Source organism: Schistocerca americana, chromosome 2 (assembly GCF_021461395.2).
Source record: "Schistocerca americana isolate TAMUIC-IGC-003095 chromosome 2, iqSchAmer2.1, whole genome shotgun sequence".
Taxonomy (NCBI): Eukaryota; Metazoa; Arthropoda; class Insecta; order Orthoptera; family Acrididae; genus Schistocerca; species Schistocerca americana.
The window spans coordinates 596,265,856-596,279,651 of record NC_060120.1 but is presented as its reverse complement, the minus strand read 5'-3'; the positions used below and the strand labels follow the sequence as shown (position 1 = coordinate 596,279,651).

The following is a 13,796-nucleotide window of genomic DNA, read 5'->3' as shown; positions in this document are numbered from 1 at the left end:
TTCCCCAAGTTTAATACGAAACTTGATGGCATAACTTCTATATTCCGACATAATTGTCTTAAAGGAGTGCGACTATAATTTAAATGTTTGTTTGACACTGCAATAGTGAATCCATAGTCACAGTACGTAAAATTTTTCTATAAAAAAAAGGAAGGGGTTACACTACCGGTTTCAACATACTACGTCGTCATCTTCAAATGTAAAACATCAATTGGAGAATATATAATGGGAGTTGTCAGCTGTATGGTATCAATTCCCATTATTTATTCTCCAACTGATGTTTTACATTTGCAAATGACGACGAAGTTCGTTAAACCCAGTAATGTAACCCCTTCCTTTTTTAGAGAAAAAATTTTAGTACTGTGACTATGGCTTCACTATTGCAGTGTCAAACAAACATTTAGTTGATGGTATAACATTGCTCTAAATTCCACTGTTCCATTTTGGTAGTATACAACAAAAAATCACAACCTCACTGATGGCGCGCTCTGAAATCACGTGATGGCTAGACGGAGCTGAAAATCAGAGTGAGCATCTAGAAGGAATATACACACTCGTTTGCACAAGTAGAACAGCACAGCGTTGCAACATTGCTCGCAATGCTGTCAGTCCCGTTAATGTCCTCACATTCCACGAGAAAGTTTCTAGAGGACGTCAAGACTTTAACATTCGAATTTTCTTACGTACATAATGAAGAATAGTACAGTGTCAGTACTTGATTAAGACGTACAGAAAACAGATACATACCAACACCTCTCCAAGTTTTTAACTCAAACGTGCTCATTATGGCCACCCTTTGAAATGCGACAAACGACAATACTTGGGTGCCATTCATCGAAGTCGCGACCGTAGCGCCCTTTGGAAATCTAGTCACTGTCTTGCCTGTTCGCAGTCGCAAACTAATCAACAACTAAGTGCATGGTTTGTGTAGAACACTGCTCGTCAAACTGCGGCCCGGGGACCGCGGACCGCGTGCGGCCCGAATCATCTATTCGGGCGGCGCACGGTACTCAGCCATGTTTTTTAATAATATCCATGTAGCAACTACAAACCGATTAAAAAAAACACCAACTAACGTTATGAGCTCCTGAAGAGAGTGTAGGCCGGCCTGTGTGACGGAGCGGTTCTAGGCGCATCAGTCTGGAGCCGCGCGACCGCTACGGTCGCAGGTTCGAATCCTGCCTCTCGCAAGGATGTGAGTGATGTCCTTAGGTTAGTTAGGCTTAAGCAGTTCTAAGTTCTAGTGGTCTGAGACCTCAGACATTAAGTCCCATAGTGCTCAGAGCCATTTGAACCATTTTTTGAAGAGTGTAGTTTTACTGATCAGTAAGAAATAAAAGGGGAGTGGTCGACTTCGCCTTTATGGGAGAATTTTAGCTCATCTATAAAGGAGATTGTACATAAAGCACTAGTGCGACCCATTCTTGAGTACTGCGCGAGTGTAGGGATCACCACAACGTCGTATTGCACCAAGACATTGAAGCAATTCAAACAGTTCGATGAAGACACTAGTATTAAGGAAATGCATTGTGGAATGGAGTGGATGTTACTGAAGGGAAGGTGATGTTCTTTCGCGTAACACTGATGAGGAAATTATTGAGAATCGTCATTCGAAGCTGACTGGGGTCGTTTCTACTGCCGCCAACGCACATCTCGCGTAGGTACTAATAATGTAAGGTAAGAGAAAATTAAGGCACATACGGAGGCATATAGACATTAGTTCTTCCCTCTGTTTGCAGGTGGAACCGGAAAGCAAATGGCTAGTAGTGGCGGAAGGTAGTATCCATCATGCACTACACGGTGGCTAACGGAGTATGCATGTAGATGTAGGCTTAGAAAAATATTTACAGAGAGAGTAATATTTTAAGATGTGCTTAATTTTACTTGACGTTGGTGAATCCTGCCGTGAGGTAAGTAAATATGGCCGCTTACATCCGACGCAGAGAGCTAAGTAGCGCGGTCACTGCAGGGTCTGAGGATGTGAGTGAGGGGATGTTTGACTCTCTGTCTTCCGGCAAACTCACGGGCTTTTGCGACTGGTACCGATCAGCATCCGTGGAATAAATTTTGACGTAGAAGTAACATGGATTCGCTATTGCACGTTATAGACACGGTCACCTTCAAATGCGGTACGCGTTTGTAGCAAGGAATATGGAAACAAATTAAGGAAGGAACGGAGATTAGGATTTAACGTCCCGTCGACATCGAGGTCACTAGAGACAACGCAAAAGGCATAGAATTTTTCAAGTATGGCGAAGGAAGTCAGCTGTGCCTTTTCAAAGGAACCATCCCGGAATTTTCCTATAACGATATAGGTAAATTCTGAAAACCCTAAATCTGGGTATTCCGATGGGGATTTAAAGCGCCATCCTGACGAATGTGAGACCATTGTGCTAAACACTGCACCATCTCACTCTGTGAAATTAAATTGAGGCTGTTGTAATACAATGCATCTAGTAGAAGAAAAAACACATTCAAAAAACGTAGTAAACATTCTCGATCACGTCGCATGTTGCATTATGCATTTAAATATAAGTAAAATTACTATTTTTAATCAATTAATAATCCACTGACACAGACAACACAACAATACATCGTCAGGCAGTTGCAGTAACACAACTAGCGTAGATGGTGGTGGTGGGAGGAACAGAGAACAGTTGATGTGAAATGTTCCGAAAGGTGCCGACTTTTAACGGCCAGGACCTGGGGGCAAGTAGCCAACTTATTGCACCCTTACTATAGCTAGCTTGTTGGGGGATAATAATTATTAATATTATTATATTACATTAATTATAATAATAATATCGATAGATATTAATAATAATATCTGTAGATATGTGGCCTGAAGTCACATCTCACTAGTGCAATATTGGTTCTTAAGCAAAAAAGTTTGACGACCACTGGCCTAGATGTTATGACTCAGCTATCCCTAATCCAGTTACATCACGGCGTGTATTACGAATCGTATATGGGAAGATGCACTATCCACTGATATGTGTATATCTTGTAGCAGCCTTATGATTGAGATACGAACAACCCTGTATTTGCTGGCATTTGTATTGTTTTAGCACGTCATTTTGTGATAGGGAAGGCGTTGCTTTTGTAGTAATGTAGACGACCAGCCACGTGTCGAAAAAAAAGTGTGTTCAGCACTCGGGGGCACAGAAATATTTCGCCGGTCTTCGAATAATAACAAAGAAACAGCTGGCTGCGCGGAATAAACGTTCTTACTAATAGAATTTTAACGATAACTATGCATGAAACTCGAAACGCTTTTCAGTTTATAAGTAATATTGTTTTAATTAGTTGATGATGAGAGTTTGTCTAGAGCAATTTAAAATAAAAAGACGAAGTAACCATTTTCGGTGGAGACGATTGTATCTGGCGCTAAACGGAAAAATGTCCGACGACTCATATTAATTGTTGTTAGAGTTTCAGTGAAATTTATAAACATAGGAGCGTCGTATTGACGTAACTGAATTCTGAGTTCTGAAATGTTGAAATGTGTGTGAATGCCTAATGGACCAAATTGTTGAAGTCGTCGGTCCCTGGACTTACACACTACTTAAACTAACAACAATTAACTTATGCTAAGAACAACATTCACACCCATATCCGAAGGAGGACTCGAACCTCTGGCGGGGCATGGGACCCCAAACCACGGGATCACTCCGCGCAGCCTGAGTTCTAAAATGGTGTACTGGTTTCATTTACAAATAGATTATTAATGAGCGCTTGAACTCAAAACCTGAGGTCATCGGATGAGAGTAGGCTCCTTACAAGCTATAGCCTGATAGAATATAAATCCTATACAAACACTTTCGTTGGCCTTAATTACTCATTTGTGGAATCATCAATGAGTTGTATAATGTACAGGGGGAGAACTAAAACAAGGAAACGCCAAAACCATAACACATTACCATGCCCAATACGGTATAGGAAATCCGTTAGCTTTCAGAACAGACTCCACTCGTCACGGAATGGATAAATACACGTCTTCTGTGGTTTTCCAAGGAATCATACACCATTTCTCCTGTAGAATAGCGGCCATATCGGATAATGACGATGGGGATGGACAGCGATCACGCACATTTCTGTACAAATAGACCACAAAGGCTCAATAATATTGAGATCTGGTAAGTGTGGTTGCCGGGGGAGATGAAGCTATCCATCGTGCTCACAAAAGAAGTCCTGGACGTTGCAGGGGCCTTGGCGTCTTGGAACACAGAGTCACCACTAGGGAACAAACACTATATCAATGGATTGGCCTGATTAGCCAACTCCCTGGCACTAATGCGACCTTGCAGAGTACCCGTGGGGCACATGGAATACTACTGCGATCTGGCTGCCGAACTCATCGCCGAACGCCCGCCGTGTTTCATTCTTGGAACTTAAATTTGCTCATAAGTAGGAAACAGTGTGGAAGAACACTCATTGATCCAAATGACATTCTGCTATCGCTCTATAAGCCAGGATTTGTGGCTTCAGCACCGTGTTTTCCTCTTACGGGCATTTACATTACTCGTCGTAGTTTTGGAATTCCAGCTTGCCCTATAATTCCAATGCCTAGCTTATGGAGTTCTCTTCGGTTGTTTGGGTGCTGACAGAGTGCTAAAACAGTTCTACATCTACATCTACATCTACATCTACATGCATCTACATGCATCTTCCATTAGTATTGCAATGGAAAGGAGTTAGGGGCTAATATTGCTGTTGAAAATATGAAACCCTATTTTTTTCATCCTATTACAGGTAACAATGCATACATAATTTTAGATCCTTGCCATACGATCACGTTAGTTGGAAATATGTTCGGTAACATATAAGAATTTAGTTGATGGGAGTGGGAGGAAAGTCTCCTGGCAGTATTAAGAAAAGCTGCATTGTACACAAGAAAGGGAGCTACTTACTCTAGCTAATAAATTGGAATTATTGCACCTGAACTTTGGACAACAAAAAATGAAAGTGAAGTTAGCTGTCCACGTATTAAGTGCTTCAGTTAGTTCTGCACTGCAATATTTATGCTGCGATTTAAAATTAGAGGGATTTCAGAGGTCTGAGGGAACAGCAGACTTTTGTCTTATTTTTGATCAAACATTTGATACGTCCAATTCAAACAATCCTTTGTCTAAGGGATACAAAGCACCAATACGGGAGAGTAATAAGTGTGTTTGGGAGCCTTCCCTTGAGACAATAGCTTGTTATTTGACATCCCTTAAAGATACAAATGTGGAGCTATTATGTAAAGGTAATAGGAAGACAGCTATAGGAAGACAGCTATACTTGGGATATTAGCACTGTGTGAAACTGTTAAAGGCTTGTATGATGATGTAATCATGACAAAAAATATGAACTACTTGCTGATGTACACATTTAGCCAGGATCATCTGGAAATGTATTTTTCTTTAGTTAGATCTAGGTTAGAATGGAATAACAATCCATCCTACCTGCAGTTAAGAGCAGCATGTAGGAACCTCCTACTTTCAAGTCAGACATAAGGCAACTGCTAACTGTCAGCTTCAAGATGATATATGTCTATTACGTTGGACTGGGAAAAATAAACTTGTTTCGTATGACCCAGTTGAGTTTTGCAACAGCAGAAGATATGACTGTACTGATGAACAAAATGTGGAGTCTGTGTCTGACCATGATTATGTGATATTGCCAAATAGTTTAACAGAGTACACTAGCAATGTTGTTGTATATATTGTGGGTTTTGTCATGAAACACATGGTAAAGAAATTGAATTGCAGTTCTTGTGTACATAGTTTATTTAGTGCAGAAGCAGTTCCGTTCTCTGATTTGTTAAGGCAGAAAAACAATGGTGGCTTGATTATGCCATCAGCAGGAGTAATTGTGGTTTGCAGAGAAGCTGAGAATATAAAACAGCTACGGGTTGTGAAATCAACTAATGTAATTCAGAAAAGTAATACACTCATTGAAATAATGTCACATGTTGTGCCAATGGTAATGCAGTAGGACTTATTTCCTGAACTGAAGGACCATCTGATGGGAAATGTTTTCCCAGAGAATCATTTGTACATTACTGTAAAATCAATTGTAAGGCAGTACTTTACTGTTCGCTGTCACCATATTGGAAACACATGCAATGCAAAATTGCACAAAAAAGTTATTACACAGACACCGACAACATCAGTTTTATTTCAAAATCAGTGATGGGTGAAATATAATGTTTTTTAATTAAAAATAAAACTGTTTAAAATTGAAAATAGCGTTGTTGTATCATTTAAACTCTTGTATTTTACCACCTGTGTACGAATAATCCAGACAGCTGTAAATGTCTTTCTTATGTATGTGTACAAAATTAAATCCTGTGAACTTAATTATGCCAATTAATGTTTGTAGTGTGGTGATCCTTCCTCACACCTCTTACCTCCTTCTAGTGAACATTACATCAGTAGTGTTCCATGGGGTCTGGAATGAATTTAGAGATGTACATGTCAGTGTAAGACAGTGAAAAGTCATTACATCATTGTACTGAAGTGCTAATTCTATAACCAGAATAATAAATTTAAGATTTACTGAATAGATTTCAAGGAGTTGCCACATAGAAAGTTCTTTGATTGTTTTGACCTCCACTACATGACATTTAATGTGCTCTGGTAAGTTACTGAAAACATGGATAGCGGACTCTTCTTAATACCTTTAGGTCTTTGCAGAAGCTCTTTTTGGTCCTAATATTTTATTTCCATTATTTCACCGTTTATTTAAACTAAGAAATGTTGATAATGATAAAGGGTATTAATGGATAGTTGTCAAAATACCAATAATAGGTTGTTATATGATGTTCTTGAAGTGACACAACATCTTGGTTATGATAAACCAATGTGTGATGCCTCTGAGTTGTAGGTTAAATTGGAAAGTAACAATTCGTTTGCAAAGCCAATTAATGCAAATGCTAAATGTAGGTGACAGCAGATTGTTCTATAGCCTAACCTGATGTGTATATTTACACCTTACACTGTATCTAATAAACTTTCTACCACAAAAATTTCAAGCTGCATAGGGAAAAAGCTGTAGTGTTAGATTACAGACAAAGGTACTTTGTTGCATGTCAAGTACTTATATTGTATTTGCATATAAGTTACTAAAAATACTAACAGGGTTAATGTAGTAATTTGAACTGAATGAAGAACTAGGCACATGATAGGTATTTAGATTTTTAATCAAATATATATTAAGTATGAATCAGAGGTAGGTCGAATAATTGCGTTTAGATAATTAACATGTGTTGACAGGTGGTGATTATACTTCGTAAATGGTCAAATATTTGATCAAATGTTGCAAACTCAACCACTTTCAGAGGTGCTATCAGTGTTAAAAACTAATGTGTGAATGAAATTCCTACGGTATTTAAAGTGATATGGGTTATTACAATTAATCATATCAAAATTCGAGTATAGACAATACTGTGCTAAACAAAAGTAAGCGGGCGAAATGTACACATTGGTCGGCAAGAAGCAAACAGGACCTGACTGGAAAATTACGTGAATTTAATAATAGTCGTACCGTCTGCTACTTTAAAAGTTTCATGTAATGCAAATAACTCGATGTAAACTCGCTCCACCTTGTTAGGAAAGAGCCTTACATTCTTAAATTTCACGTCACTACGCAGACGTATTTCGAAAATTAGGAAACTTCATTCATTTAAGTATGCTTTTAAAATAGACTGGAATGCTCAGTATTTTTTAAACAAACATGTGTTTAATTTCTGCTCCAATTTGCTCTTGTTGCGTCTCATATACTTCAAACCACAACCCCAGTACTAGGATTTATCCCTGCAAATGCCGGCGATCAGCTGCTTCAATTTGGGGGACAGTTTGACTCGCTTCTCCGCTACGGCGTGGTGGGGGCATGCTCGCCCGAGAGGGAGGTACAAAGTTTGCGGATTGGCGGTAGCGTCGCGACAAGAGGTGGTCACGAGGTCCGAGCGGCCGAAGCCACGAGCAGCCCAAGGATTGCCTGCGCAGAACGAAGATACCGGAGTACTTCACCGGGGTCAGCGTCGACTACAAGCAGTGGGCCGACATCCAGTCGGTTGGTTGGCAACATTCGTGTCGGACGATCGCTCGTGGTCTGGCTGCCCATGTCTACCTGACTTTCATCGCCACCACTCAATAATCACTGCGACGAACCGTGGATCCATGGCACTGTTTGCTGTTAAAGGGGAGTAACATTCTGTAATCCTTGTGGTGAATTGTGTCATGTCTACCTGCCCTCATTATTTTCTGGTTTGTACCCAATCATTAATGTTCTAATGAATCAGCTCCTGCTCGTAAATAGAGACCGAACAGTTGTACTAAGGCCACAGGTTGCCGTTAAAGAAAGAGGGACCTTATGGTTAGATTTAGATGTTAACCGGTTCAATTCTTCGATTGTAATTGCATTTCTCAGTCGTTAGTTATAATCTGAACAACCTGTTGTACCAAGCTGTTCGTTGCGATGTTTGAAAGACTGGGTCATTATTGGTGCATTTCCGCCGAGTGAGTTCTCTTGTAATATGTGTTCACAAATAATTTTTAAGACATTCTTTAAGAGCGGTCTTAATAACTAACAATCAGTTTAACTTTCAAAATATTAACAGTCAACTGTCACCAGGGCTTTAGTGAAAATAAAATTGTCAGATAGGACGGGTTGCGACCCAGTCGCATCTTGGTTGCCGATTGAAATTAAGAGGTTGGTTTCTTGGAAGTAAGCCTTATCATTGTCATATTGTTTACTAATCTGTTTAACCTTTGAGCACAGGTGAGCATCTTAACCGCGAACCTTTCGACATAGAGCTTTAATTCAAAGTTACGTCATCTGTTTTGAGTAATTGTATCACTCTTGTCATCAACGGTACTTATATAGTTTCATGCGTTGCAGAAGGGCATTTAATAAGAGATACTGTGTCCAGCGCGGTAGTAAACACCGCTGTTACAGGTCCGGCCGTCCTGTAATCACTGTCATATTGTTCGCTGTTTTGATTTCTTTTGCAAAAGCTTATTCAACTTAAAGTTAAAGGTCAAACGAATTTTGCAAATTTGTTCATTTTGTTAAAAGACTTATGGTTATATGTTGTTAAACAGGTCGTGTGAAAAGCAGGTTTTATTGGTGGGTCCTTTCTTCCACGCTTTCCTCAATTCCAGTAAGTACCACGTATCAAAAACTTCTACTGCACTTTTCTTAAGTTTTCGCACGGTTGTGATTTCATTCTCATCCTCATCAAGTAAGGTGCGAAGCAGAATTTTTTTGTATTTTAGTTGTATGATCTGCAACACAGCCTGAGCAATAGGCTGAAGGATTGAAGTTACATTCAGTGGCGGAAAACTGCTTTGATGTCTCCTCAAACAAGTTTCGTTCTTCTGGGTAGGACGGAGCATTGTCTATAAACAGCAGGGCACAATGAGCTAATCCATTTGCTCTATTGAACGCAGCCACTTTTGGACAAATTGACGCTCTCACAATTCATCCAAGCATTTCTTTGGTTGTTATAATACACAAGAAGTGAGCTGAAGTTCATGGTTTTGAGCGCTCTTGGTTTCGCCGATTTGCCTCTTACCATCTGCGGAAGTTTGTTTGTTGCCGAGGCATTGCTGCAAGCTAAGACTGTCAGGCATTGTTGGTCCATTTCAAATCCTGGGGTACACTTCTTTCTAAGCAAGACTTTTGGTAAGCAAAACCTTAAAATTCAGTCTGGTTTCATCCGCGTTGTAAACTTGCTTCTGCGAGCAATTTTGAGAAGAAACAAGGTCTTTCAATTCTTTTGCGTAACTGGCAGCTGCCTCGTTGTCAGCTGACAGCCTCTTCCCAGCAATCGTCAGCTGTCTAATTTCGTGTCTTTTCTTTCAAAGATCCAAAAACCACAACTAGCCGGCAATGAGGAGTCACCATCCCTAAGTTTGTTCAATTGAAGCGCCTTTTCTTTCACCAAGGGACCAGAACTTGGGATTCTTTTCTGCCTCGCTTGAGTGAACCACAAGAATAAGGCCTCGTAAAGTTTTTCATATGAAGACACGGTCGTTTTTTGCCGCTTTGCAAGAGTTATTTAATTCGAAGCAGAAAAAAACCATAATTTTAACGCGACTTCTCTCCAGTCAGCAATAGTTGCTTTTCCGACACCATATTCGAGTGATAATTTAGTAGCACTTTCTACCCTTGTCCAATCTTTTCAACACTTCAAGCTTTTGTTTTAAGATACACGAAGAACGAATTCTTTTACTTGCTATGTTCAATGTTGAACAGTTGACAAGGACTACGAACATGAAAAAAGGCACAAGGACTTGGTAAAGTACTGTAACTGAACACTCACAGAACAAAGCTTAACAATAAATTTGCAATAATGTGTTTGGAACGCGGGAGGGAGAGGACTAGGTAGCATGTCTGCGCTATAGATCGTCGAAGGTCGCTAGCAGATGTCCTCACACTTAATTTGTGCCATAAGAAGTGAATACGTTGAAATTATTCACGAAATTCGCCAGTTCCGATTTTCGACTAAAGCGAACAGTGCTAGGTTCCAACTAGTTTGGAACAGTGTGGGACTCAACTGTAATATGGGACCAAGAGTACCAGACATTTATAACATTCCTTGCGGGTGTGGCCAGAGTTAGATGGGGCAGCTTATTTGGACGTTTGTCGATCGTTGCGTCGAGTTTCTTTTTTTCCTTTATTGTAATATCATACTTATGCTCCATGTGGGAGGAGGAGATTACTGAGGGACATTTGCATAAATTCTATAAATACATAAAATCACACTCGACGAAGGCGTAGTACAAAAATATTGGCGGCACAGAGAACACGATAAAAACTGGTGTCAGCAGTAGTACAAGCCACACTGGCGATGACACTTAATACACACCGTAGTTAAGTATCGCATATGGTAGGCACCAAAAGACGACGGAGAGTAAACAGTATTGAAACTAGAAGGACCTGCCAAGGCAGGGAAGACCAGAGAGGAGGGAAAGACGAGGGAGAGGAGGGGACCAGTGGAGGATGGGGGGCAGGAAAGGCCGGAGTGGGGAGGGGGGAGATGGTACCAGACCGAGATACAGAAGAAAGGGTTGCTGGGGAAGGGAGTAATCCAGGAAGGAGCGCAAAGACTGGGAAAGAAGAAGCGAGGAAGACAGTGGGTAACAGGGAGGAAATAGTAAAGGAGGAGGGACAAAAACGGAGCCCTATGGAGGAGGGGAGAGGAAGACTAGGGTCAGAGTTGGAAGGAAGGATAAATATCGGAACAACGCTCATCATCTGGGAGACACTGAAAGTTTCTTCGGGAGAGGAGATGGAGGGTGTTGAGATACAGAGAAGGTGGGAGACATCGATAAAGGTGTGGCAACAGTTGGGAAGTGGATAAGAAAGGAGATACCAGGGGTTGAGGGGGACAGACACTGCAGATGGTGTAAAGCATGTGAATGTGTTTAAGGAAAAGGAGATCTGGGAAAGTGATGAGATCATAGAGGATCCTCAAGGGGACGGGAGATGGAGGTGGAAAGCGAGGCAAAGGCATTCAAGGATTTGGAGGGCTTTATAGAATTTAGGAGGGCAGAGATCCAGGCGGCACTGGCGTAACAAAGGATGGGAGTGATCAACGATTTCTAGGTATGAAGGATGGTGGAAGAATGCAATCCCAATGCCCAGCCAGAGAGGAGCTTCAGGAGGCGGAGTCTGTTCTGGTGTTGCGTTGGATGATAAGGACATATGGATTCCACGTGATGCCAAGATATTTCAAGGTGAGAGAAAGTTGGATAGTATGGTAACAGACTGTGAGGGAGAAATCATGGAACTGGTAAGAGAGGGTGGTGTATCCTATGATGATTGCTTGGGTTTTTGGAGGACTGATCCAAAGTTGTACCATCTGGTAAACTCGTCTTGGTGGCACTGTTGAAGGGTAGGACAGAGGGTAAGGAGGCGGTGTCATCGGCATAGGTGGGGACGGTTCGGGCATATCAGCGGTGTACAGGAGACAAAGGAGATGAAACAGGCTGTAGCCTTGGGGCACACCTGAAGTACGGTCACGTGCTGCGACGTACGTACCACGGCCTGCCTTTCTCGTAGGCCTCAGCACGCGCCATCGTGATGTGGGCCTAATCCATCGAATCGGGTGCTGTTCTGTGGGTATAGAAGAGAGGGAACCTTCCCAGTTCACGACAGTTTTAGCCCCTGACGACGGTGATTTGGGGAGGGGGGGGGGGGGGACGGTTATCATCGAAAGCTGGGAATTTTATCAGAATTTGAGGCGGCAAGTGAATTGAGAACTTCTTATGTAAGGATTTCGTTGCAAAAAACTTAGTTTCCATATTGATTCGTTCAATAACGTTCCTGAAGTCATTACACGTTGCCACCTCTCGCCATATGGGGGTACATCGAGCATTATCGAACATGATCGTTTTGACGGTCGATGTGTTGTGGTATAGAGAGGTATACCGTTGTGTGGGCGTACAGATATCAAAATCTTTGAACATACTCACCTCTTGACATTATTATGAAACTGTACTCCTTTCCCATGTGCATCTGTTCGGGGGTGCATTCAGATCTGATTTAATTTTCGTGAATAACAATAAGTGACCTCATCGAACTGTCCCTTTGAACGAGATAATATCCGGAAAATGGACTGGCCTGCCTGTTCCCTGATTCAAATCCCATTGAGAAGATGTGGGATGTGCTGTGGAAACGTACAGCAGCACATACACATGGACCAGCGACTTCCTAGCAGGTGTCAACCACGTTGGTTGAGAAATGGAACGCCCTACCACAAAGACGCCTCACCAAAGTTATGGGCTGCAGATCATGCATTGCCACCTGTGGTGAACAAACACCATATAGATATGAAAATCGATGTCACACCTTTTGTAATACCCTGAGAACCATTATAAATTGCGTTGTCTTAGTGTACTTATTATCTTTGATTAAAACTGACATTTCTGTATTTCTTTCAGTTACCTTCTGTACTACACTATAGCAGTCCTTTTCACCATAAGTATGGTCCAAGTTTCATTGAAGTATGTTACATGGCAGCGACACATCATGTTAGTTTTACTTTCGCCTTTACGTTCGTTGTACCAGTGTGAGCAAGCCAGTTTTACATTTACAGTACACTTCCGTAACGAAAAATCGCTTACATGGTATGCTAAGTTACAATTTTTGTAACAAATTTATAAGGATCTATACTTAACTGGTTTTGATCCCTCTCTCCCTCTTTTTTTTTTAATTTTTTACATATGCACAGTGATTTGTTACGAATTGTGTTCAGGCTCTTTGTACCTCTGGTAAACACGCACACCACATACTACTACACAGTGAGAAATGTGTGGAAGTGGGAAAGCCGATATGATTTTGTGTTTGAAGTTAATTTTATTACATTAATGGGTAGATGGTCAGTGGCAACGGCCTTGCCGCAGTGGATACACCGGTTCCCGTCAGATCACCGAAGTAAAGCGTTGTCGGGAGTGGCCGGCACCTGGATGGGTGACCGTCCGGGCCGCCATGCGCTGTTGCCATTTTTCGGAGTCCATTCAGCCTCGTGATGCCAACTGAAGAGCTACTCGACCGAATAGTAGCGGCTCCGGTCAAAGAAAACCATCATAACGACCGGGATTTCGGTGTGCTGACCACACGCCCCTCCTATCCGCATCCTCAGCTCAGAATGACCCGGCGGTCGGATGGTCCCGATGCGCCACTTGTGGCCTGAAGACGGAGTGCTAGGTGGTCAAAGATATTTACGGCTGCGCCGTGCTAAGGTTGAGTAACGGATACTGTAAATTATTTCTCCTTCAAACTAATATATTCATGATTGCTGC

General features: G+C 41.5%; 1 pseudogene; it reads left to right on the top strand.

The window, feature by feature from the left end:
- Positions 1-13,378: 13,378 nt before the first annotated feature.
- On the top strand, positions 13,379-13,496 carry LOC124597170 (annotated as a pseudogene).
- The last annotated feature ends 300 nt before the right edge of the window (positions 13,497-13,796 follow it).